We start from the raw sequence: 24944 nt of genomic DNA, 5'->3' as shown, positions 1-24944 counted from the left end.
ATGGAGTTCCACAACGTTCTGTGCTAGGACCAATTTTATTCACTTTATACATGCTTCCCTTAGGCAGTATTATTAGACGGCATTGCTTAAATTTTCATTGTTATGCAGATGATACCCAGCTTTATCTATCCATGAAGCCAGAGGACACATACCAATTAGTTAAACTGCAGGAATGTCTTACAGACATAAAGACATGGATGACCTCTAATTTCCTGCTTTTAAATTCAGATAAAACTGAAGTTATTGTACTTGGCCCCACAAATCTTAGAAACATGGTGTCTAACCAGATCCTTACTCTGGATGGCATTACCCTGACCTCTAGTAATACTTTGAGAAATCTTGGAGTCATTTTTTTTATCAGGATATGTCATTCAATGCGCATATTAAACAAATATGTAGGACTGCTTTTTTGCATTTGCGCAATATCTCTAAAATTAGAAAGGTCTTGTCTCAGAGTGATGCTGAAAAACTAATTCATGCATTTATTTCCTCTAGGCTGGACTATTGTAATTCATTATTATCAGGTTGTCCTAAAAGGTCCCTGAAAAGCCTTCAGTTAATTCAAAATGCTGCAGCTAGAGTGCTAACAGGGACTAGAAGGAGAGAGCATATCTCACCCATATTGGCCTCTCTTCATTGGCTTCCTGTTTATTCTAGAACAGAATTTAAAATTCTTCTTCTTACTTATAAGGTTTTGAATAATCAGGTCCCATCTTATCTTAGGGACCTCACAGTACCATATCACCCCAATAGAGCGCTTCGCTCTCAGACTGCAGGCTTACTTGTAGTTCCTAGGATTTGTAAGAGTAGAATGGGAGGCAGAGCCTTCAGCTTTCAGGCTCCTCTCCTCTGGAACCAGCTCCCAATTCAGATCAGGGAGACAGACACCCTCTCTACTCTCTACTTTCAAGATTAGGCTTAAAACTTTCCTTTTTGTTAAAGCTTATAGTTAGGGCTGGATTAGGTGACCCTGAACCATCCCTTAGTTATGCTGCTATATACTTAGACTGCTGGGGGTTTCCCATGATGCACTGAGTGTTTCTTTCTCTTTTTGCTCTGTATGCACCACTCTGCATGTAATCATTAGTGATTGATCTCTGCTGTCTTCCACAGCATGTCTTTTTCCTGATTCTCTCCCCTCAGCCCCATCCAGTCCCAGCAGAAGACTGCGCCTCCCTGAGCCTGGTTCTGCTGGAGGTTTCTTCCTGTTAAAAGGGAGTTTTTCCTTCCCACTGTCGCCAAGTGCTTGCTCACAGGGGGTCGTTTTGACTGTTGGGGTTTTTCTGTAATTATTGTATGGCTTTTGCCTTACAATATAAAGCGCCTTGGGGCAACTGTTTGTTGTGATTTGGTGCTATATAAATAAAATTGATTTGATTTGATGTGGATTATTCATAGAATTTGCCATTTTTTCATTGACCATGCGATAGTTCTTTTTAAGTGTGCAATTTTGGTACTATATGAAATGTGCTATTGCACTCCAAGGCCACCGTGTATGTTTATCTAAATATGGCAGAGTTTGTTTTGCTGGTAGATGACAATTTGAAGGAACTAATTGATGCTGCTAATTCTTCTAAAAAAAAAGAAAATCCACTACGCTGTAAGCCATCTGGAGGCATGAAGAGCTTGTTTGCTGGACTGAGGAACTACACAAAGGCTTTTATTTTTGGAAGTACGCAAAGTCAGTGGATGGCATCACGGACTACATTGTTGCAATTTTGGACTCCAATTTAAAGTTCATGTTTGACTGTTAAACACAAGTGGAACACCAAAATGTAAGTCCCTGGTGTTTATAAATTAATAAAATATCAAATGACAAGGATCTAATTTAGCCGTTATATAAAACAAATAATGTTTTTTTTTTTTCCATTCTTTCAATGGAAGGACTATTTGATTCGGTGAAAGCTGGCAGGTACCATTCAACTCGGATTTGCCTCTTTGAATGGACATTCCATCTTTCACCTCATGAAATATTTGTACCATTGAACTCATAAACATTCATTATTTGTATAGTATTCACTGATCATAGTGACATTTCCATTTATGTTGCTGGAAAAAAGAAAAAGAAAAAAGTATTTGCTGTCACTGGGACTGACTTTGAGTTAAACCGGCACTACAACTTTTGCATTATATTTTTATATTACAACATTTTAGTGTCTTGTATTGTTTGAACATAGCACCTTGTTATTCGTATTGTGGGAGCTGTCAGGAATTTGTAAATATTTGCACAAAATCTGGCTTTATTTATGTTACTTTCTTTAATTATTTTTATTGTTAAACTGTTATTTAGAATCAGAATCAAATTTATTGTCAAGTAAGTTCCCACATTCAAGGAATTTGATCTGGTGTCATTGGTCCATAAACAACAGCAACAACAACAAAAAAAAAAAGAAAAGGAAAAGCATTTCATTCCCTTGACCATGGCATTTTGATTAATAGACCGCGGGATACGGTTGGCATGTCGGTCCTGTATTAGAGTGGTTTAACTCTTACTTGGTTGGTAGAACTTTTAGTGTTTCTGTGAACAATGTGATATCTGAATCTGCTGATCTTTTGTGGGGTGTGCCGCAGGGCTCAGTCGTGGGTTCGATTTTGTTCCTGCTGTACAGCCTTCCTCTTGGTAAGTTGATCCAGCAGTTCTTTGATGTGTCCTACCATTTGTATGCCGATGACTTGCAGCTGTACTGTTCTTTTAAGACAACTGAAACCCAGAAAATTTGTTCTCTCATTAGTTGTCTCACTAAAATTACAGAATGGCTGACTGAAAACAGGCTGCAGTTGAATTCTAATAAGACGGAGACATTGGTTACTGCTCCAGATAGTGCTATGTCTGTCATTAAGAATCACCTTGATAATCTGAGCGGCTCTGTTAAAAGCAGCCTGCGGTGTCATTTTGGATGGAGGGATGTCTTTGGAACATCACACTAGGCAGCTCGTTAAGAACAGTTTTTTCCAAATTTGTAACATTTCAAATTATGCAAAATGGCAGCTTTTAATGAGCTAGAGATGATTGTACATGCATTTGTTTCTTCGCGACTTCATTATTGTAACAGTCTCTTTACATGCCTCAATAAGAAAGAGCTGGCCCACCTGCAGGTAGTGCAGAATTCTGCTGCACGACGTCTTACCCGCGCCCACAGGAGAATGCATATTACTCCTGTCCTCAAGTCTCTACATTGGCTCCCTGTTTTTTTACAGGATAAATTACAAAATCCTAGTGCTGACCTCTAGAGGGCAGGCACCGGAATACATTAAGGACCTGATCCAGCCTTATGTTTCCAGCAGGAGTTTGAGGTCTTCCAATCAGAACCTGCTGATGGTTCCCTGAACTTGTTTCAAAACTCGAGGGGACAGACACTCACTGGATTCTGTGGATGTTTTTAGACGGCAACTAAAGACACATTTTTCAAACTGGCATTTTAATTTCAATTATTTTACTGTTTCTATTTATATCGTGTGAAGCACTTTGTGACCTTGGTCTGTGAAAAGTGCTATATAAATAAAGCTTACGTACTTACTTAAAAACACTTCTGTAAGAAGTAATTGATGCATAAACAACAATAAAATGAAAAGGATTAAATACTTCTGTAAGAAATAATTGGTGCTGTCAGGAAAGATGACTTTAAGCTTGCTTTCAGCTTGTTTTCATCTTGGAATATAATACGAGCCATGGAATTAATATACATGCTGTTGGATTAAACTGCACAGTTTTTGGTACCTTCCCGGAGTAAGTGAGGTCATACCGGACTTTTCCAGTGTAAATGGGGAGGCCCACGGAATGAACTCGGTGATGAAGACGATGGAATATGTCTAAAAATGATTCTAACATGACAAGTATGATCAAATGAAGTATTAATGTGTTAAATTAAGAGTTGATTAGAAAAAGTATGTTACAAATAAGTGAAATGAATGATTATATGAGTTGTTTTTCATAAAGAGTGCAGAGTCAGAGAAAAAGAGGAAGTGAAGATGATGTCGCAAGCAGGGCAAGAAAAGCTGATGTTAAATAACTGATCAAATGATTAAGATGTTGGTAAAAATGAAATGAATAATAAGGAATGGAAATGTTTGTATATGATCATATGAATTGTTTTTATGTGAAAGAGAGTTGTAATGAAATGATTGAATATGATTGATGTGATTCTAAAGAAATGATTTAAAAGAATGAATTCTCAGAAAAGCTGAAGTGTTAACAGAAAAGAGGAACTTGAGAAATAAGTTACTGGTAAGGGCTGCGGGGATTTCCAGTAAAGTGGAAGGAGAAGGGAGGAGGTTTTGAGTCAACAGCGTCCCCATGGTAACCAAGATCATCTGAGGACAACAAGAGTCAAACACATATATAAACTGTGAAACACCAGAAAACAGGGTTATTCTTCCAGGGAGAGGTGTTGTTGCCACTACTCCCGTGCTACGAGGAGATCACAAGACTTGACCATCTTGTGAACAGCAATTGGAATCGTGGAGTGAGAGGATTGGAGCCATAAAAGATCATTTGAGAGAGATTTCAACTTCTACTCAGGCCGTCCAGTCACAGAGTAGCAGAACAACGGAGAGTAACCACTGGCCTTAAGTCTGAGTGGGGAATGTTCAACGATTTCTCTCTCAAGGAACATCACCGCATACCAGAATGGATTAGATCAACTTTTGGTTGATTGAAGATGGAATAAATTCTTATGTGGATTAACTTCCTGAAGGATTACAACATCACACAAGGATCGTGGTCAGCTAACGACTAATAGCTGATGAAGAGGAAATCAAGTTCATCAAGCTGGGGACCCTAACCTCAAAAACCTCCTTCCCTCACTCCTAGAAAAAATTGTTAAGAAGTCAATCCAGTCCCAGTCAAAGTAAGATCAGTCAGAATTATTGAATTAAAAACTAAAATCTCTGCCAATCATTATTCTAATTATACTTGAATTACTGTTGTGAAATTATCACCACATAATCTATGCTGATTATGTTATTGGCACTTCCAAAACCTGCAATACATTTCCAAGCATGCGGTTAAAGTGTTAAGGCTCGGACATTGGATTATTGATGCTTCTTAAGGTGTAAAAAAAGTTTATTGGTTGTACAACATCAAAAAGGCTCTAAAAGGTTAGTCTGGTTTTTTAATGAAAATAACACATCCTGGGGACTCGCTGTACGAGTCACTGAATTCAAAATCTAGCAACATTCCAAGAGCCCTGATCCATAAGAGGAAAGCTGCCGTTAACGGGCGTGGGTGGTTCGTATCCTGGTTCCTGAGAAGGCTATTTGACCGGGGTGCGAGATCAGCTTCAGCGGGGTGGACGTCCGGATGGAGGCAGTGAGCAGCTAGACGAATTTCCTTGCCACCAGCTTGAACAGCCTTTGTGCAGCCCTGCCAGGTAATACCCGTGGAGACACGAAGGTCGGACCCCAGAGACGGAGAGCTGGTTTTGTACACAACACACTCATCGGAGGGTGAGCGTGTGCCGTGTATCTAAAAAGCGGGATCTGACAGTGCATAAACAACAATAAACAGAAACAGAAGAAATATGTCTGTACGAAGTAAAATAGTCAAATAGACAGGCAAAAAAGGAATGTAAGAATTAAGTGGTGCATAAACAACAATAAACAGAAAAGGAGGAAATACTTATGTAAGAAGGAATGGGCGCACAAACAACAATAAAAAGAAAAGGAAGAAATACTTATGTAAGAAGTAATTGATGCATAACCAGCAATAAACAGAAAAGCAAGAAATATTTCTGTAAGAAGTAATTGGTACATAAACAACAATAAAATGAAAATAAAAAAAATACTTCTATAAGAAGTAATTGGTGCATAAACAACAATAAATGAAAAGGATGAAATACTTCTGTAAGAAATAATTGGTGCATAAACAACAATAAACAGAAACAGAAGAAATATGTCTGTAAGAAGTAAAATAGTCAAATAGACAGGCAAAAAAGGAATGTAAGAATTAAGTGGTGCATAAACAACAATAAACAGAAAAGGAGGAAATACTTATGTATGAAGGAATGGGCGCATAAACAACAATAAAAAGAAAAGGAAGAAATACTTATGTAAGAAGTAATTGATGCATAAACAGCAATAAACAGAAAAGCAAGAAATATTTCTGTAAGAAGTAATTGGTACATAAACAACAATAAAATGAAAATAAAAAAATACTTCTATAAGAAGTAATTGGTGCATAAACAACAATAAAAGGAAAAGGATGAAACACTTCTGTAAGAAATAATTTGTGCATAAACAATAAACAGAAATGGAAGAAATATGTCTGTAAGAAGTAAAAACTATGTTCACTGTCAAATAAATACAACATTTATATTATTTTATGATATTTTTGCATGCGTTTGTTTGCATGTTGGTGTGTCTGATCAAAAATTAAACTTTTAAGGTCTGACATACAGCCGTTGTACATTGCTTGGGGTCGTGTGTGCGTGTTGGGGGTGGCATCAATCCATAATATCCCCTAGGGTACCAAAATGGCTAGAGCTAGTGTTCTGTCAAGATGAGGTGCCCTATCAAATTGAAATCCCCGTAGTGCAAATCGACAGTTACGTGTTCCGAGTTGAGCTCAGCTCCCCCATTGAGCTGAATTCCCCATCATTTAATAACAAAATTCTGCAAAATTCAAAAAGACACTTAGAATAGAATAGAATAGAATAATTCTTTATTGTCCACCGATGTGGAAAATTGTCTTTGGCTCACCAGCACAAAAAAGACAAAAAAACAGTCATAAAACATTCATACAAACACACAAATAAAACAAAAATAAGATACATAAAATACATGGAGGTAAAAGAAGAAATAGAATAAGACCTAGTAAGATAAATAAAACGTACAGTAAAATCTAATAAAATCAAATAAAACAGAAGTAAAGCAGTTCAGGTTTAATTTGTGGAGTGGTCACTTTTTTGAGTTCATTATGGTGACGGCATTTGGTATAAAAGATTTTTTGAAAGAACCTTTGGCCAGAGGAGCTCTGTAGCGCCTCCCAGACTTCAAGAGCTCAAACTGACAAGACAGAGGATGAGAGTCTGCCAGGACTCTCTCAGCTTTCCTCCTCATCCTGTCAGTGTAAATGTGGGCCAGAGTCTTCTGGGGTTTTCCCACAATTTTCCCCGCCATTTTTACAATTCTATTTAATTTGTCCTTACATTTACAACTCAAGTGACCAAACCAAACACAAAGATGAAATGTTAAAATACTCTCAATATGTGCAGAATACACAAGCTCTAAAATCTGCGGATTAACACCAAGACAACTCAGTCTTCTGAGAAGACTGAGTCGCTGTGAACATTTCTTAAAAATAAAATCAGTGTTTTCAAAGACGCTCAAGTGACTATCAAGAACTGTACCAAGATATTTAAAAGTTTCAACCGTTTCAACAAGCTGGCCATCGAGTGAAACTGGCTGCACGGTCGGTTCTTGCTTTGTGTGAAAAACAAGCTCCTTTGTCTTAGACACATTGATTTCCAGCTGGCTGTCGAGACACCAAGCTTCAAGAGCCTTAGTGTGAGCGAGATAGGAGGCTTCGCCAGAGGAGTCACACTTCTGTAGCAGGCCGACTACGGCCATGTCATCCGTGTATTTAATCAGTTTAAAGTTTGTGTCATTAACTGCAAATTCGTTTGTAAAAAGAGAGAAGAGCAGAGGTGAAAGAACACTACCCTGTGGACAGCCAGTGCTTATGATGAGCTCTCCTGACAGAATGTTGTTAGCACAAACTCTTTGAGGGCGACAAGACAGAAAGTCTCTGATCCAGAGCATCAGGCCCTTTTCAACATTTAAATCAGCCAGCCTTTTCAGAAGAATATGTAATTTCATAGAATTAAAAGCTGCACTGAAGTCTACAAACAAAACCCGAGCATATGCTTTAGCAAGTGAAAGCTGCTTTGAGATCATGTCCAGCAAGACCAATCCGGCATCATCAGTACCTCTGTCCCTCTTATAGGCAAACTGCAGAGGGTCTAGTTCACTGACCACTGTGGTGGTCAGGACGTCAACTAAAACTCTCTCCATAGTTTTACATAATATGGAGGTTATGGCAATGGGCCGAAAATCTTCAGGTTTGTTTGCCCCTGGCTTTTTTGGTATAGGCCTTATTATGGAGAATTTCCAAGATTTGGGCACTCCTGTGACAAGAAGGGAATTAAACAATCTGGAAAAGACTCCTTTTAATTGAGGAGCACAGTCTTTGAGTAGACGGGCTTTCAGGCCATCTGGGCCAGTGGCCTTGTTTGGCTTCAGTTTAGAAAGACTTTTAGCCACGTCATCCTCAGTGATGGCTGTGGGAGCTCCTGCTGGAAGATTTTTACAGATCTCATCACATTCCTGTTTATCATCCACTTTATCAAATCTACAGAAAAAACGGTTTAACTCATCAACAAAACATTGATTAATGGTTGTAAGAGCATGACATTTCTTACTGGATTTGCCCATCAGTGTATTTAGACCTTCCCAGGCTTGTTTTATATTGCCACTGAAAAATTTACTTTCTACTTTATTCTTGTACTCAATTTTTGCCTTAAATATATTCCCTCTCAGCTGTCTCCTTTTTTCCTGCATTAATTGCACATTACTAGAGCAGAAGGCTGCCTTCTTTTCATTAAGACAGATTTTCAATTGTTTGGACACCCAGGGTTTGTTATTTGGGAATATTTTCACAGTTTTAGTCCCTGACACGTTATCCTCACAGAACTTAATATAAGATGTGATGGTGTCAGTGAGTTCGTCTCCATCCAGACAGGATTCAAAGAAAATGTCCCAGTTTGTTTCATCAAAACAGTCTCTGAGTTGCTCTTTGCTTTCTTCGGACCACACCTGTACCTGCTTATTAACTGTTTTAATTCTTTTGACCACAGCTTTGTATTTAGGCAAAAGATGAATCACATTGTGGTCAGATTTTCCAAGAGGCGGTCTGCATACCGCTTTATAAGCCTCTGGGATGTTGCCATAGCAACGGTCAAGCGTGCGATGCAGACGTGTAGGACAGTCTACATATTGCTGTAGAGTGGGCAGGTGGTCAGACAGACTGCAGGAGTTAAAGTCACCCAGAATGAAAACAGGCTGGTCAGCAGAGCGGGTGAGTGCATTATTATAGCTCTCTGCTATTCTCTCTCCTGCTGCATCGTCATCTGGACCAGGAACGTATACGAGAATGACAGTGATCTGTCCGAACTCCCGCGGAAGATAAAAGGGTCTAAAAGATATAGTCAGTATCTCATAGTCAGGTGTGCATACTTGCTCTCGTATGCTGTATTGAGTGGCCCAGCTGTTATCCACAAACAAACACAGACCCCCTCCGATGGATTTGTGCGCAGTGCGCACGTCCCTGTCCGCTCTGACAACGGTGTAGCCTGACAGGCTCGATGATCTTTAAGCCATGTTTCTGTCAAACACACAAGATTACTCTGTCTAAATTCACTGTCATGCTCGGCTCTCAGCACAAGTTCATCGAGTTTATTGCTTACCGAGCGGACGTTAGACAGAGTGATGGCAGGCAGCGGGAATCTGCTGCGGCGTCTCACGCCAGGGAGCCACACTTTTTCCTCTTCCCCAGACATTTAAGAGGCCGTCGGATTTCCTGACAGTCCGCAGGTAGACAAACTGAAGGAACCCCACCAGGTGAGCGAAGTGACAAAAGATGCTCTCTGGTGTAAGTAAGGAAGCTTTGCTGGCTTGTGAGGCAGCTCCCGTGCGCAAACGCTGATAGGCAGAAAATGATCCACAGCAGTGCGATTTTCATTGCGACGATAAGGTCCAAAGTGAAAAGTGCAGTGACGTTCTGACAGGTCACATCCACATTAAACCAATGAACTGCTTAAAAAAATATGTTAAAACAAATTTAATAACGCTAACAGACAAACAGTGAAACAAACAGTGAGCGCAGGGTCAGCAGCAGGCCGCGCCCCCGGAAGTAAACAGGTAAGTAAACAAGTAGACAAGTAAAACTGTATTTTTTTGTAAAGACAAAATTTACATGGATTTTCTTTGGTAGTGGCGCTCATCTCGATGGGTGACTGTGTCCCTTCATGATGAGCTCCACTGAGCAACTGCACATGTGCACCTCATCCATTAAGTTGAGCTCACCCACCAAAGAAAAGTAGAAAAAACATGTCAGTTTTGTGTTAATCCTCCCAGTTCTTATTGTAAAACTGTCTCTTACAAAGAACAAAATCAATATATTCCTCAGTTTGAATTTATTGAAAGTCACGCTGAAAACCAGGCCTGGTTCCTTAGAGACACAACTTCTGAGAGACCCTGAACATGGCCGAGAAAATGGCTTTTATACAAGAGAATGTAGGCAGTACAGTGGGTGGGTTTTAGTCTTACAAACCTAACCTTGCTGGCTCCCCAAAGATGCAGGGGGTGCGCCACCCTTTGTCATCAACCCAGTGGTGTAGTCTACGTGGAACGCAGGTAGACGCCGTCTACTCACCTAAAAAGACCCGGAATTTCCGTCTACCCACTTCAAATTGCCCCGGGGAACATGACGATGTAAATAAAATGAGCGCTTATTGACTGTAATTTTATTTTCCCCCTTTAAAAGGCAGCCATCAGGCGTCCATCACTGCAGAGTGCACCGTATGTGTCCCATCCACCCACCCCCAGCTTGCTCTGCTAGATAACAGTTTTAATTGGCTCATAGATAGATGGGAGCTGGGCTGCCAGCTAATCAGCGCGAAAGCCGCACACAAACAAAAAGAATGCTAGAGAAAGTATCGATGGTGATTATTACCCCAAAAATAAAAAAGAAAACAGTTCTCGGTTTTAGATTTTTTTCGAAAACATCCACCTGCTGCTTCAGGGCCGATTGATGAAGTTTGCACCCTGAGTGGAGGAGATAAATCTGGCGCTGTCTGCATTGCTGGTAAGTGGGCTACGACTAAGCTGATGGGCCTTAAAACGGTCTAAAAAGCATTTTCAATGAGATGCATTGCTTTTTAGATGCATCAGAAATGTCGCGTCAAAAGCCGAGCTAAACCGACACTTCTGACGGGAGCGCACACTGCCGCTTGTCGGCAGGCTGACGCATCAAAGTTCAATCCAATCCAACTTTTGATGTTCTGAGCTGTGACATACCTTTGCGTTGTCCAATAGGAACGACGTGTCAAGACTAGTGGCAGAAATCACTGATCTCTACAAAACAAACGTGTCACAGGACTGCTCATTTATGGAGCAGTTTTCTGAAGAAAAATCCTTAGAAATGTTTTTTGTTGTTGTTTGTTACCTCAGAATTTCTGATTACTGTTAAAAAAAAAGTTTAGAACACTTGTAATTAAAATAGCTAAATAAATCAATAAATGGTTCTTTAGAAACCTTTCATCTTTCATCAAGGAACCTCGGACATTTATTTTTAGACAAATAAAATAACATGGAAATTTGTACATTTTTAAGTCTGGTAGATTATTTATATCTCATTTCAACCAGAAAATTTGTACATCTTTTAAGTCTGGTAGATTATTTATATCTCATTTCAACCAGAAAAACAGACACTGTAAATAAATACAAATGTTTATTATAAATGCAACAGGAAATAATTTAACAATGACTGCAGTGATTGTAAAGTAGGATTTCTGTGACATAAACCTCATGATGAATTTTTTTTTTAATGGTCATTTCAAATTGTAATTTCATCAAAATATGTAATTGCCTTTAATGTTGTTATGAGGACAGAGTCATTTCTAAAATATGAATTTGAGCACAATAAGTGGAGAGCTTCTACTTGTGCAAATGTCTTTTGACTTTGAGTCATGGACATTTTTAATGATCCGTTCATTCATTGATAAAATATAAAATGAAACAGCTTTTTAAAAAATAATAGAGTTTTGCCCATAATCTACAGATGTCTCTTGAGCTTGAGTCCCGTTGGCTGTTGGATAGTGTAGTTTTAAAATGACTGGAATTGGTAAGTGGCATACTCTCAGTAGTTGCATGGTTGTCTTAGTTAGTTGGTTGTCTTCATACTGTACTTTTGTGCCACTGATTTGGCCTACAATGTTTTTTGTCATGGGTTGAAAAGGTTTCTGCAAAGTAAAGCATCTACCATATTTTCATTGTATGTGAATTTTCTGGGAGCTAGCTTCTGTCCTTCAGCCTAGCTGCTGTTTTAATGGAACTTAACGTATACTAATACTAGCTTGTTTATACTGGGTAGGTTTCCTTATGGACCACAAAGCCTACAGGTTCCAGTTCCCCGTCTGGACCTGATGATGGACTGTCAACTTCAACAGAGATTGTGGTAGGAGGCGTGAGGCTCTGCAGCCAGTTCATGTAGACCGGTGTGTTCTGTTTGGTTTTTGTTTATGCGTCTAAACTGTCCACAAACAGCGTAGGGCCTTGCAGATTATATGAAGGGTGAATCTTGCAGCTGCTGAATTTGACAGTACAGGCTCATATCTGATACTAAATAGAGGGAGGAAAAGTGAACTCTTGCAATATACTTAGTTGGGAGGCAATAATCTGCTTTTCTTTCTTAATAACAAGGAGTCACAGTCACTTTTTTTTTTTTTTTTTGAGTGACTGTGACTTAAAGTTGTCTTATTTACTGTTAAACAATACACAGTAGCTTGCATATGATACTTTTGGCTGGATTTAAACAATGTTTATTCCTGGTTTATGACCTGATTAAATTTCTTTGTTACATTAGGTTTTCAGATGCCAAAAAATAAATGTATTTGATCTTTGTATTTTTTAATCACTCTTTTAGATTTACTGTTGTATACTGTATTTTGCAATTGGTGCAAATTACTTACTTACATTCTGACACATTTCTCACATTTATAGTGGCAAATAAATAATATAAATGATCAGATGGAAAGTATTTCTATTTGTTGTTATGGTGTTAAAAATGTTAATAACTGGGGGGCGCAACGCACGGGGTTGATGACGGGCAAAAAACACAGTCTACCCACTTCAAAAATGTAGGCTACACCACTGCTTCAACCCACACTTGTTTGATACCTGGGGGAACTTTGTTTCTGATCAGATAAAACCAGTTCAGACCACTTGGCATACATACTCAGATGACTAAAACTTACTAAAAATATAACCATTTAACCTCTTAAACCCTACAGTCCCCAAATTTGGGGACTTGCCCTGCTTTGGAACATTTGAACACTCATAACTAACCAATGCTGACACCAACATACACTTATTATACATCAAAATGTCAAGCGAAAGTTCCTCTACAAAAGTATCCACTTCAATCACATATCAACTAAACACAGCTGAAACGCCAAGCAAATAAAGATATAAATCAGAATTCATTTTTGGGGGAAAAAAAACCTCATTTACTCCTACCAAGTATTATTTACATTCATTTTTTTGCATCCACAACATCCCCTAGGACCTGTCTTTTAGCTGATCCAAACTTTTACATTTTTGACCTTGTACAAGTTGAAAAATCAATCGTAATGTATGGGTATGTGATTTTGGTGAAATAGGCTCTAGGGCTTAAGGGGTTAAGCATAGCAAATACTTGATATAGTAAAAAATAAAATATATTAACATAAATCTAACATTTGTCTTTACATAAAAATACAGTCATGTCTTTCCAATTTTAAAAAAGCAAAGACTTGCATGTACACATGTTGTCTTTAAAGCAGAATACTGTCATCAGATGATGGGCAGCTCATCGTGAAGGGGATATGTGCATGCGCAGTTGTGCGGTAAAGCGAGGTAGGTAAACTCGACAGGGAGAGGTATTAAATTCTGGCTACAGAGTCCACCGCACATCCACTGCGCGGTGGATGTCCACTCGAAAGGTAGGTCATCTCTTCAGGACACTGGCTGTGTGTGTGTGTGTGTGTGAACTGTGCAAATGGAAGGAAATCTAAATCATCCACAAACATTCCTTCAAGGTTGATATTTATGAATACAAAAAATTGTCTGGGTGAGAGTCCAGATTATGTCTGGTTTGTTCACTTTTCTGTATTAATTCTTCAAAGGACCTCCAGTGTATTCACTTACAAGAAAAAATGAACACTGAAATGTGCTCTGTGTCCTCTGCTTATTTGCATGATAATCACAGGAATCTGACCTGAGCACTTCAGGGAAGTGATGATTTAAGTGTTATCACAGAGACAGGTGAACTTTACAGTTATTAAGAACACAGCGACCCTGGCCTGAAATCACTGACAGCCAGCATCAACAGCTGCTGCATCTGCAGTTTCAGTGCTCTATCTCAGAGAACAAGGGTTACAACAGAAATGTTTGCTTTGAAGGCAATTTCAATGATTTATCTTTTTATAATGGGAAACGTAGGTAAATGCTGTGTGAATGACCCCAGAACTTTTATACATTGGAGTAAATGACCTTCCCATGCATTAAGCAGGATAAGCAAAGGACAAATGGAGTCAGCCAGGTGGTCGGTCAGCAAAATTTCCATAAATAATTCTGTAAAAACTACTAGGGGCAGCACATCCAAGGAGGACACAGCCAGGCTGGACAATCTGATCAGGCGGGCTGGCTCCATGGTTGGCATGAAGCTGGACTCTGGTGAGGATGGCAGAGAAGACTGGACACTGTAATTTCTACCCGGTTCTTTCTGTAATTTGCTGCTCCTTTCCAGGAACCAAACCAGTGTATTCCTCATTTTGGATTTATTAAAGGTCACAATGAAAACCAGACTGGGACCCTCACAGACAGTGTCAATCTTGTGAAAGACCCCCGAAGTAGCTTGTACAACACTTTTATACAATGTGGGTGTTAACAATGGGTGTGGTTTAGTCTCACATTTCTAATGTTACTGGCTGTCATCAACAGGGGAGAGCTCCCTATGTCTGCAACTTGGACATATGATGAAGTAAAACTTAACTTACATTTCTCAGAACTTCCAAACAAATAACACAAATACTTGATAGCTAACATAAAATAAAGAATTAGCACAAATATTATCTAACAACACTTAACACTGGACAATCGGTTGGACATTATGGACGAAGCCAGCCACCCTCTGCACACCGTCATCAGCAACCAGAGGAGCCTCTTCAGCCACAGACTGCACCTTCCCAAGTGCAGAACTAACAGACTTAAAAACTCCTTTGTCCCTCAGGCCATCAGACTGTACAACTCCTCACTCAGGGGGAGGAGGAGTAACAGGAAGATAGAGGACGGGAAGGAGAGGAACAGTAATAGCCAGTAGACCATCAGTGATCAGTAGAGGTGGGCGATACTGGGAGTTTTGGTATTGATCCGATACCAAGTAAATACAGGCCCTGTATTGCCAATATTGATACAGATACTTTTTCATATTTAAGCTTCATAGATCCAAAGGATCCAAAAGACCTAGGATAAAATTTTGCCAAACATCGTACGTGACAACAAAATACTTTATCACAATCAACATTTTTGTTTAAAAAAATATCACAGGTAGAGGGCTGACAAAACACAATACAAGGGTGCACTGCTCTGTGTTGTGTGACACAGCGCAGCTCTGCTCTTACAGGCAGAGAGTAGACTTTGATGAATCTGCGTGTGCAGCAGTCAGTGCGTGCAGGAGAGAAAAAAAAAACTTGAATATCGATCTTTTTACATGAGGATCGTTCAATATCAATACCAGCGCTGGTATCGATTATCAATAATAGGATCGATCCGCCCACCTCTAGTGATCAGTATTTATATTTGGGAATTTATATTCATATTTGCAACCTGTTTTTGTTTGTTTGTTTGTTTGTTTTTTCTTTCACTTTTGATGCTCTGTGTGTTTCTTACCCTGGGTTCTGCTATGCAATGCTGCTGGAACCTCAATTTCCCAGAGGGGGTCTTCCCAAGGGATTAATAAAGTTCTATCTAATCTAATCTACAGTATTGTAATCCACATATTCAGATTTGAATATTTAGGCTTTCAATGATACACTTGAGGACCATTGAGCCTCCTCTTTTGAGGCATGTGGGCTTCTTTCAACAAAATATTTTACAGTTATTCTTATACTGTTTGAAACATGATACTGATGTGCAGTGACATGTCTGGGCTTGCACAGGCAGGGTCCTGCAAAGTAGTCTTTTTGTTTGCATTTGATTTATTAAGGCTTGTTGTTAATTGCAGGGTTCTGGTGGCCAATAGGCCACCGCTGCTTCTGATCAATATGCCTGCCAGGATTGTGATGTGTTTACTTGTGTCTTATGGAGCAGGTTTAATGAAAAACTGTTGAATAGTAATGTTTCATTTACCATTGACAAAATCTCAAAAATATTTGAAGTAAATGAAATAAATAATAAAATGAATAAATAAATAAATAAATGGAACAGCGTCTATTTGGAAAAGTCTGAATAATTGCATTTCTTTTTTGTGCTAAAGTAAATAAATAAATAAATCAAAATTGAAAGGTTTATTTTGGATCTTGTTTATTCAGTGTTTCACTGGCATTCTAAATAGGCAAACCATCTGACTCATTGTGAATTCAATGCTGCCAGTCAATGCAAGAAAACAAGTTGTACCAGACGGTCTTAATGAAAAGCCAAACAGAAGCTGAGGACAAACATGAGCCGTGTTCGCGATGCAGCAGTGCATTCTAAATGGTTTAAAAAGTTAAAAGCACACAAAGAGCTGAAGTAAGTGTTGGTTATCAGGGAGTGGTGGCAAATGAGTTGGTAACACTGATTTCTAAACACTGGATTTACCACGTCCAATACTTTTGTGAAGTTACCAGAATCCACCGTGTTGGAGAGTTAAATTATATTTGTGTGTAAAAATGATCGACCACAGCTTTGGTGTGGTACTGGCTTTTCTTGAACCATCAAATATATTCTTAGGGTTATTGCAGGGTTAAAGTAATGTAGTTGGCCAAGGCATGACAGTTACAGTGCACCTGGAAAGTATTCAGAGCACTTCACTTTTTCCAAATTTTATGTTGCAGCCTTATTCCAAAATGGAGTAAATTCATTTTTCCCTCAACATTCTTTTCACAACACCCCATAATGACAATATGAAAACTGTTTATTTTGAAATGTTTTAAAATTTATTAAAGAAAAAAAAAACTAAGAAATCACGTGTACGTAAGTATTCACACTTTTTGCGCAATATTTGCTGATGCACGTTTGGCAACAGTTAGATGATCAAGTCTTCTTGAATATGATGCCACAGGCTTGGTGCACCTACCTTTGGCCAGTTTTGCCCATTGATCATAGTAGCACCTCTCAAGCTCCATCAGATTGGATTGGAAGTGTCGGTGCACAGCCATTTTCAGATCTCTCTAGAGGTGTTCAATCAGATTCAGGTCTGGGCTCTGGGTGGCTCACCCAAGGACATCCATAGAGTTGTCCTGAAGCCACTCCTTTGATATCTTGCATGTGTACTTAGGGTCATTGTGCTCATGAAAGAAGAACCCTCGCCCCAAACTGAGGTCAAGAGTGCTCTGGTGAAGGTTTTCATCTCGGTTATCTCTGTACATTGCTGCATTCATCTTTTCCTTAATCCTGAATTGTCTTCCACTTCCTGCAACTGAAAAAATATCTCCACAGCATGATGCTGCCACCACCAAGCTTCACTGTATGGATGGTGCCTGTTTGTCTCCAAACATGATGCCTGGCATTCAGGCTAAAGAGTTCAATCTTTTTCTCATCAAACCAGAAAACTTTGTTTCTCATGGACTGGGAGTCCTTCAGGTGACATTTGGCAAACTCCAGTCGGGCTGTAATGTGCCTGTTACTAAGGAGAGGCTTCCGTCTGGTCACTCTACCATACAGGCATCATAGGTGGATTATTGCAGAGGTGGCCATCCTTCTGGAAAATTCTCCTCTCTCCAGAGAGAAATGTCCTGTCTCAGAGGTCTACAGACAGTTATGTTGACTTCATGCTTGGTTTGTGGTCTGGCACGCATTGTCAACTGTGAGACCTTATGTGTAGACAGGTGGGTGCCTTCCCAAATCATGTCCAATCAACTGAATTTACCCCAGGTGGACTCCAATTAAGCTGTAGAAACATCTCAAGGATGATCATTGGAAACAGGATGCACCTGAGCTCTATTTTGAACTTCATGGCAATGACTGTGAATACTTATGTGTATGTGATTTCTTAGGATTTGTTATTATTATTATTTGAATATATTTGCAAAAATCTCTTTTTTTCCTATTGTCATTATGGGGTATTGTGTGTGGAATTCTGAGGGAAAAAAAACGACCATTTTAGAGTAAAGATGTTACATAACAAAATGTGGAAAAAGTGAAGTGCTGTGAATACGAGGTCTGTCAATAAAGTAACAGTCCTTTTTATTTTATTTTTTTCCAAAACTATTGTTATGTGTCGGATGCAGCCCGGAGAACCGACCAGTATTTGGAGGACCCAGTATAAAATAAGCAGAGCACGGTACAAAGGATAACAAAATTTAATGACATAACAGTGATGTGAAAAATACAACAAATGAGTGCGCGGTCTGGCGTGGTGGATTTACGGTGCGCTCCCAGCTGCACAAACGGTCCAGAGCCAGAAACAGTTCGGACCCAAGGACCCCGCCGACACCCCCCAGGTGGCCGCGACAAACCGAGTCTGTGAAAGAAGAAACCATCATGTGAGTCCACACTCCACACACAGAGAGACCGCTCAAAGGTGTACATAAACAGCAAACACTTCCTGGCTTAATCACTAATCAGCTTCCCACCCTGCAGGCATGGAACACCCTGTTCACATACTCAAACTGCAGTGGAAGCTGATTAAACGACTAACATAACAGCTCAATACAATACGGTGTGAGGGACACCACATATACTGACTGTACAAATGTTAGTCACAAAATCTAACGTACCTCAGGAAGTGTGCTGACGAGCGTGAGACCTCACCCCCTCCTCTTTCACAGACCATGGTGTCAAACCTGGTACAGTCTCTGCATCCACTGATGATGAGATGGCTCTCGAGACGACGATCTCACCCGTCTGGTCACAAGGTCAAGTCTCTGGCAAATACACACTGTGTACTCCAGACTTAAATGCCACCATGCTCCAATCCGTGTAGATGCACCACAGCTGTGAGTCCTGACGAGCTGCACATGATCAGCCTCAGGTGATCAGGGTGAGGTCCTGATGACTCAGCCACACAGCCACTCAGTCCTAAACGCGCGCCACCTGGAAGGAAAAACAAGAGACAGCACAGAAGACAGAAACCAAAGGCAGCCAGGCCCCCCCAGCCATACAACAACTATATGGATTTCATTCATATGTTTTTACGTCAGACATACTTGAACCCTCGTGCGCATGTGTGAGTTTTTCCACGCCTGTCAGTGACATCATTCACCTATGAGCATGCCTTGGGAAGGAGTGGTCCCGCCCCCTCATCAGATTTTCATTGTCTGGAAATGGCTGAATGAAAAGGACTTTTTTTCCATCAGAATTTTTTCAGAAGCTGTTAGAGACTGGCACCTGGAAACCATTCGAAAAATTTATCTGGCTTTCGGTGAAAATTTTACGGGCTTCACAGAGAATAAGGTTTGTTATTACAGCTTTAAGGACCCCTTTAAGGACACTCGGCGTGCCGCGCTCCAAGCTGCGATGACGTGGCACAAGCCGCCGGACCATTTCTAAACGGATGGCTCTGTGTATACGAGACCGTCGTGTGCTCTTTCCCTGGTTATCACAAGAGCTGAACATCAGCCATTTTCCGGCAGATTTCACTTTTAACAAGAGATTTTGTCATGGACAGCCGCGTGGAGGCTTCGCGTGTAAAGACCGATTCGCTTTGGAAGGGAGACATAGGAACACCCCCATTTCAGGGTGTCAGAGGACAAGTTTGGACATGTCTATCTCGGCTTTCAATGCTTACCAGTCCAGTAAGTATCAGTGAAATTGTGGAGAGCTGGACATGTCCAAACTTGTCCTCTGACACGCCGAAACGGAGGTGTTCCTTTGTCTCGCTTCCAAAGTGAATCGGTCTTTACGCGCGAAGCCTCCACGTGGCTTTCCATGACAAAATCTCTTGTTAAAAGTGAAATCTGCCGGAAAATTGCTGATGTCCAGCTCTTGTGATAACCAGAGAAAGAGCACACGACGGTCTCGTATCCACAAAGCATTCTGTTTAGAAATGGTCCGGCGGCTTGTGCCACGTCATCGCAGCTCGGAGCGCGGCACGCCGAGCGTCCTTAAAGGATTCCTTAAAGCTGTAATAACAGACCTTATTCTCTGTGAAGCCCGTAAAATTTTCATCGAAAGCCAGATAAATTTTTCGAATGGTTTCCAGGTGCCAGTCTCTAACAGCTTCTGAAAAAATTCTGATGGAAAAAAAGTCCTTTTCATTCCGCCATTTCCAGACAATGAAAATCCGATGAGGGGGCGGGACCACTCCTTCCCAAGGCGTGCTCACAGGCGAATGACGTCACTGACAGGCGTGGAAAAACTCACACATGCGCACGAGGGTTCAAGCATGTCTGACGTAAAAACATATGAATGAAATCCATATAGTTTTTGAAAAAATTAAAAGGACCGTTACTCTATTGACAGACCTCGTACTTTCAGGATGCACCGTAAACAACAATCTTGTGATCACAGACTGGGCATTGGGTTGGGTTGTGGTGGCTTTGTTGGCGAGGAAAGGCTTACTGACCTTGAGTTCATGGATGATGATGATGTGATTTTTTTGCCAAATCTATGTGTACTCTGATTGTGGCACTTGAGAAGCTGAAATTAGTAATCAGAGTGTCTGAGTTTGCAATAGCCTTAGATCAAGTCTCAGATCCAGGCTTTTAATGACTTCCTGTACTCAGATATTTATGTCTGTGGGTTCTCAAATTTTGAGATTGAGAGACATCTGAGAAGAGCTCATGGTGTCATGAGTTCATTGGACAGAGGTGTTTGCCGATGCCAATATACAACCCAGGGGCTTGAAATACATTTTTTAACCTACTTGCACTGGTGCTAGTAACAAAAAAATTTCTTGCACCAAAAAAAAGTTACTTGCACAACCAAAAGTTACGGGACCCTGGAAGTGTCATCACAAAATGTTTTGCATGTGGAGAGAATGTGCGCTCGTTTTATCCTATTGTGTGCTCATTTTGTTATATATATTGTGCGCACGTTTTATTATATTGTGCGCTATTATGGAGCCCTGGAAGTGTCATCGCAAAATGTTTTGCATGTGGAGAGAATGTGCGCTCATTTTATTATATTGTGCGTTCATTTTGTTATCTTGTGTGATCATTTTGTGATATTGTGTGCACGTTTTATTATATTGTGCACACGTTTTATTATATTGTGCACTTGTTTTGTTATGCGCACGTTTTATTATATTGTGCGCACATTTTATCATATTGTGCACACGTTTTATTATATTGTGCGCTCATTTTATTATATTGTGCACACATTTTATTATATTGTGCACTTGTTTTGTTATATTATGCGCACGTTTTATTATATTGTGCGCTCATTTTGTTATATTGTGCACACGTTTTATTATATTGTGCACTCGTTTTAAGCATCGTTTGAGTAAAACAAGGGCACAATCTACTTAAACGTGGCCACAATTTGTAAAATGTGCACTCAATTATTCAGTATTGTCTTGACACATAAATGTTGACTATTAGTCAACAAACCAGCAGACAGTGTAATACATTTCCCCATTAGAAATGGATCTGGTCAGAGTGTATCATCATGGTTTGGGCGCACAAGGACATACAGAGAACTCCAGCTGCCCAGCATGACATCATCTGGAGTTTAAACACATTAAAAGGCATTGGGCTTGAGACCAGAAGATCCTCGGTTCAAAGCCCAGCCTGACTGGAAAATCACTAAGGGCCCTTGGGCAAGGTCTTTAATTCCCTATTGCTCCCAGTGTTGGGAAGGTGTCGTGACACGGACCCACAACAGGGAGTCTGCGCACGTCTCGACACAACCTCCGTACGGTTCCGGAGGGCTTATGTATGCTTTAGGGGACGGTGGGGGGGGGGGGTCGTTGAACGACCAGTGGAATGTCTGTGTCGGGCCCAGGGCCAGCAAGAGGAGGGACTGCAGCAGCGCCTTGATCGCGCGCTTCCACCCTGGCGGTGAGAGCCTCCATCCTCCGATTAAGGAGTACATTCTGCTCGGTCACCAAATCCAACCGAGCTGTGAAAGCAGTTAGAATATTCTGCAGATCACTCAACACACCTCCCGCTGACACCTGCGCCTCTTGCTCCTCCATTGGCCATTCAAGCTCTGGTTGACGCCCCTCAGGATCCATGACGCTTGGCCGAGAAATCCTGTTGGGAAGGTGTCGTGACACGGACCCACAACAGGGGGCACTAAGGAACGGACAATGGATAAGCCATCCAGTAACAATTTAATGTTGTGGAAACACACAATGGAATACAGACAGAAATATGGATTGCCAATTATACACCAGGTGACGTGTGGGCAGGCTCGAAGATAGAAGACCTCTGGCGAGAGAAGAGTTGATTCCCACACAGCTTCCACCACTAACGGGCCTGAAGAACACCGGAGCCGCCAAGTCCCGAGTCCCCAGGTGGCCTCTGCCTTCGGCTGTCGACCCTGGTACTGCTGGCAGAGAACAGAGAAAATCCAGGTGAGTGTGAATCCGTACACTCAGTAGTCCACTCACAGATAATGTTCTCCAAGGAGGGAGCACCTCCACCTCCAATCACACACTCATGCAGCTCCTGTGTAACCACTTATCTGCTACGGAGCGTGATGCGAAGTCGTCGCGGTCACGCCCTTAGTCCAGCTCCGATAAGGACACCACAGGGCAAACGGCTGCAAGGAAGAGTTAAGTTAGCAGAGAAATTTACCGCAGAGACAGTTACCTCTTGGTTGCTGATTTCTCGGCGGGGAGGTGGAGTTGTAGTCCGGCTTTTATGGTGATGTGGAAAATGAGTGACAGCTGGTGCAGATGATGAATGACAGCTGTTACTCTCCGTTGCTCCGACGCCCTCTCGTGCTTGAAGCCCGCACTCCAAGCAGGGCGCCATCTGGTGGTGGTGGGCCAGCAGTACCTCCTCTTCAGTGGCCCACACAACACCCAGTGTGTAGTGAGCGCCTTGTATGACAGCACCCTCACATCGCGGTGAATGTGAGGCATTATTTGTAAAGAGCTTTGAGCATCTGATGCAGATGGAAAAGCACTATATAAATGCAGTCCATTTACCATTAAAAAGGATGCTGAGGGCAAAGGTCTTCCCGTTATCAGGATGACAATTTAGGTCATATTATGGAGTTCCTTTTGAATGAAAGGAAAACGTGCGCACGTTTTATTAATTCAAGGGCTCAATTAAAGGAAAACGTCCGCACAAATTATCACGGCCAGGAAACGTGTGCATGTTTTATTAATTCGTGGGCTCAATTAAAGGAAAACGTGTGCACAAATTATCATAGCCAGGTAAAAATATCACTTTAAGTGACCTCTCCCAGGTTCCATAATGGAACCGCAGCGCATCCAGTTTTTTTTTTTTTCTTCATGTGTGCGTGCTGCTAGCGATGTTTGTCAGCTTTCCACAACAAATAGAGCACAGCAACTCACTCCATGTGTGAGAGTCATAAAACGCAGGGAAGAGGAAGACAACACACAACAACTTTATTGGTTCATTCTACTGGTGCTTATAGTTGATAAAACTTGGGTAAAGTTACGTGCACCAGTGCAAGTGCAGTATAAAATTACGTCCACCGCTCGAATAATACGTGCACAAACTAGCACATGCACGTACTATTTCGAGCCCTGCAACCCCAATTCCAATGAAGGTGGGACGTTGTGTGAAATGTACATAAAAACAGAATACAATGATTTGCAAATCCTCTTCAACCTATATTCAACTGAATACACCACAAAGACAAGATATTTAATGTTCAAACTGATAAAGTTTTTGTTTTTGGGCAAATATTTGCTCATTTTGAAATGAATGCCTGCAACATGTTTCAAAAAAGCTGGGACAGGGTCAGCAATGCTCAAAGAACACCTGTTTGGGACATTCCATAAGTGAATAGGTTAATTGGAAACAGGTGAGTGTCATGATTGGGTATAAAAGGAACAGCCATTACAAACAAAGATGGGGGTGAGGATCACCACTTTGTGAACAACTGTGTGAAAAAATATTCCAACAGTTTAAGAACAATGTTTCTCAAAGTTCAATTGCAAGGAATTTAGTGATTCCATCATCGACAGTCCATAATATAATCAGAAGATTCAGAGAATCTGGAGAACTTTCTACATGTAAGCAGCAAGGCCAAAAACCAATGAATGCCCGTGACCTTCGATCCCTCAGGTGGCACTACATTAAAAACTGACATTATTGTGTAAAGCAGGGGTGCTCAAGTTCAGTCCTCGAGCTCTACCTTCCTGACACTCTTAGTTGTCTCCCTGCTCCAACACACCTGAATCCAATGGAAGACTCATTAAACGCCTGCTAACGAGTCTTTCATTGAATTCAGGTGTGTTGGAGCAGGGAGATAACTAAGAGTGTCAGGAAGGTAGATCTAGAGGATCGAACTTGAGCACCCCTTGTGTAAAGGATCTTACCGCGTGGGCTCAGGAACACTTCAGAAAACTATTGTCAGTTAACACAGTTCGTCACTACATCTACAAGTGCAAGTTAAAACTCTACCATGCAAAGTGAAAGCCATACATCAACAACATCCAGAAACCTTCTCTGGGCCCGAGCTCATTTGAAATGGACAGATGCAAAGTGGAAAAGTGTGCTGTGTTCTGATGAGTCCACATTTCAAATTGTTTTTGGAAATCATGGACATTGTGTCCTCTGGACAAAAGAGGATAAAATATCATCCAGATTGTTATCAGCACAAAGTTCAAAAGCCAGCATCTGTGATGGTATGGGGGTGTCTTAGTGCCCATGGCATGCGTAATGTACACTTCTGTGATGGCACCATCAATGCTGAAACGTACATCGAGGTTTTGGAGCAACACATGCTGCCATCCAAGCAATGTCTTTTTCAGGGACGTCCCTGCTTATTTCAGCAAGACAATGTCAAGCCACATTCTGCACGTGTTACAACAGTGTGGCTTCGTAGTAAAAGAGTGCAGGTAC

The 24944-nt window shown here is 40.8% G+C and overlaps 1 long non-coding RNA gene across 1 annotated transcript; it reads left to right on the top strand.

The window, feature by feature from the left end:
* The first annotated feature begins 1833 nt into the window (after nt 1-1833).
* On the top strand, nt 1834-11519 carry LOC117520483. Its single transcript, XR_004563663.1, has 3 exons — nt 1834-1976; nt 7595-7599; nt 11484-11519. It is a non-coding gene; the product is annotated as an uncharacterized LOC117520483 (long non-coding RNA).
* Nucleotides 11520-24944: the final 13425 nt, after the last annotated feature.

Source organism: Thalassophryne amazonica, chromosome 1 (assembly GCF_902500255.1).
Source record: "Thalassophryne amazonica chromosome 1, fThaAma1.1, whole genome shotgun sequence".
NCBI lineage: Eukaryota > Metazoa > Chordata > Actinopteri > Batrachoidiformes > Batrachoididae > Thalassophryne > Thalassophryne amazonica.
Note: the sequence above shows the minus strand (reverse complement) of the source record. Positions and strands in the feature narration are given on the sequence as shown.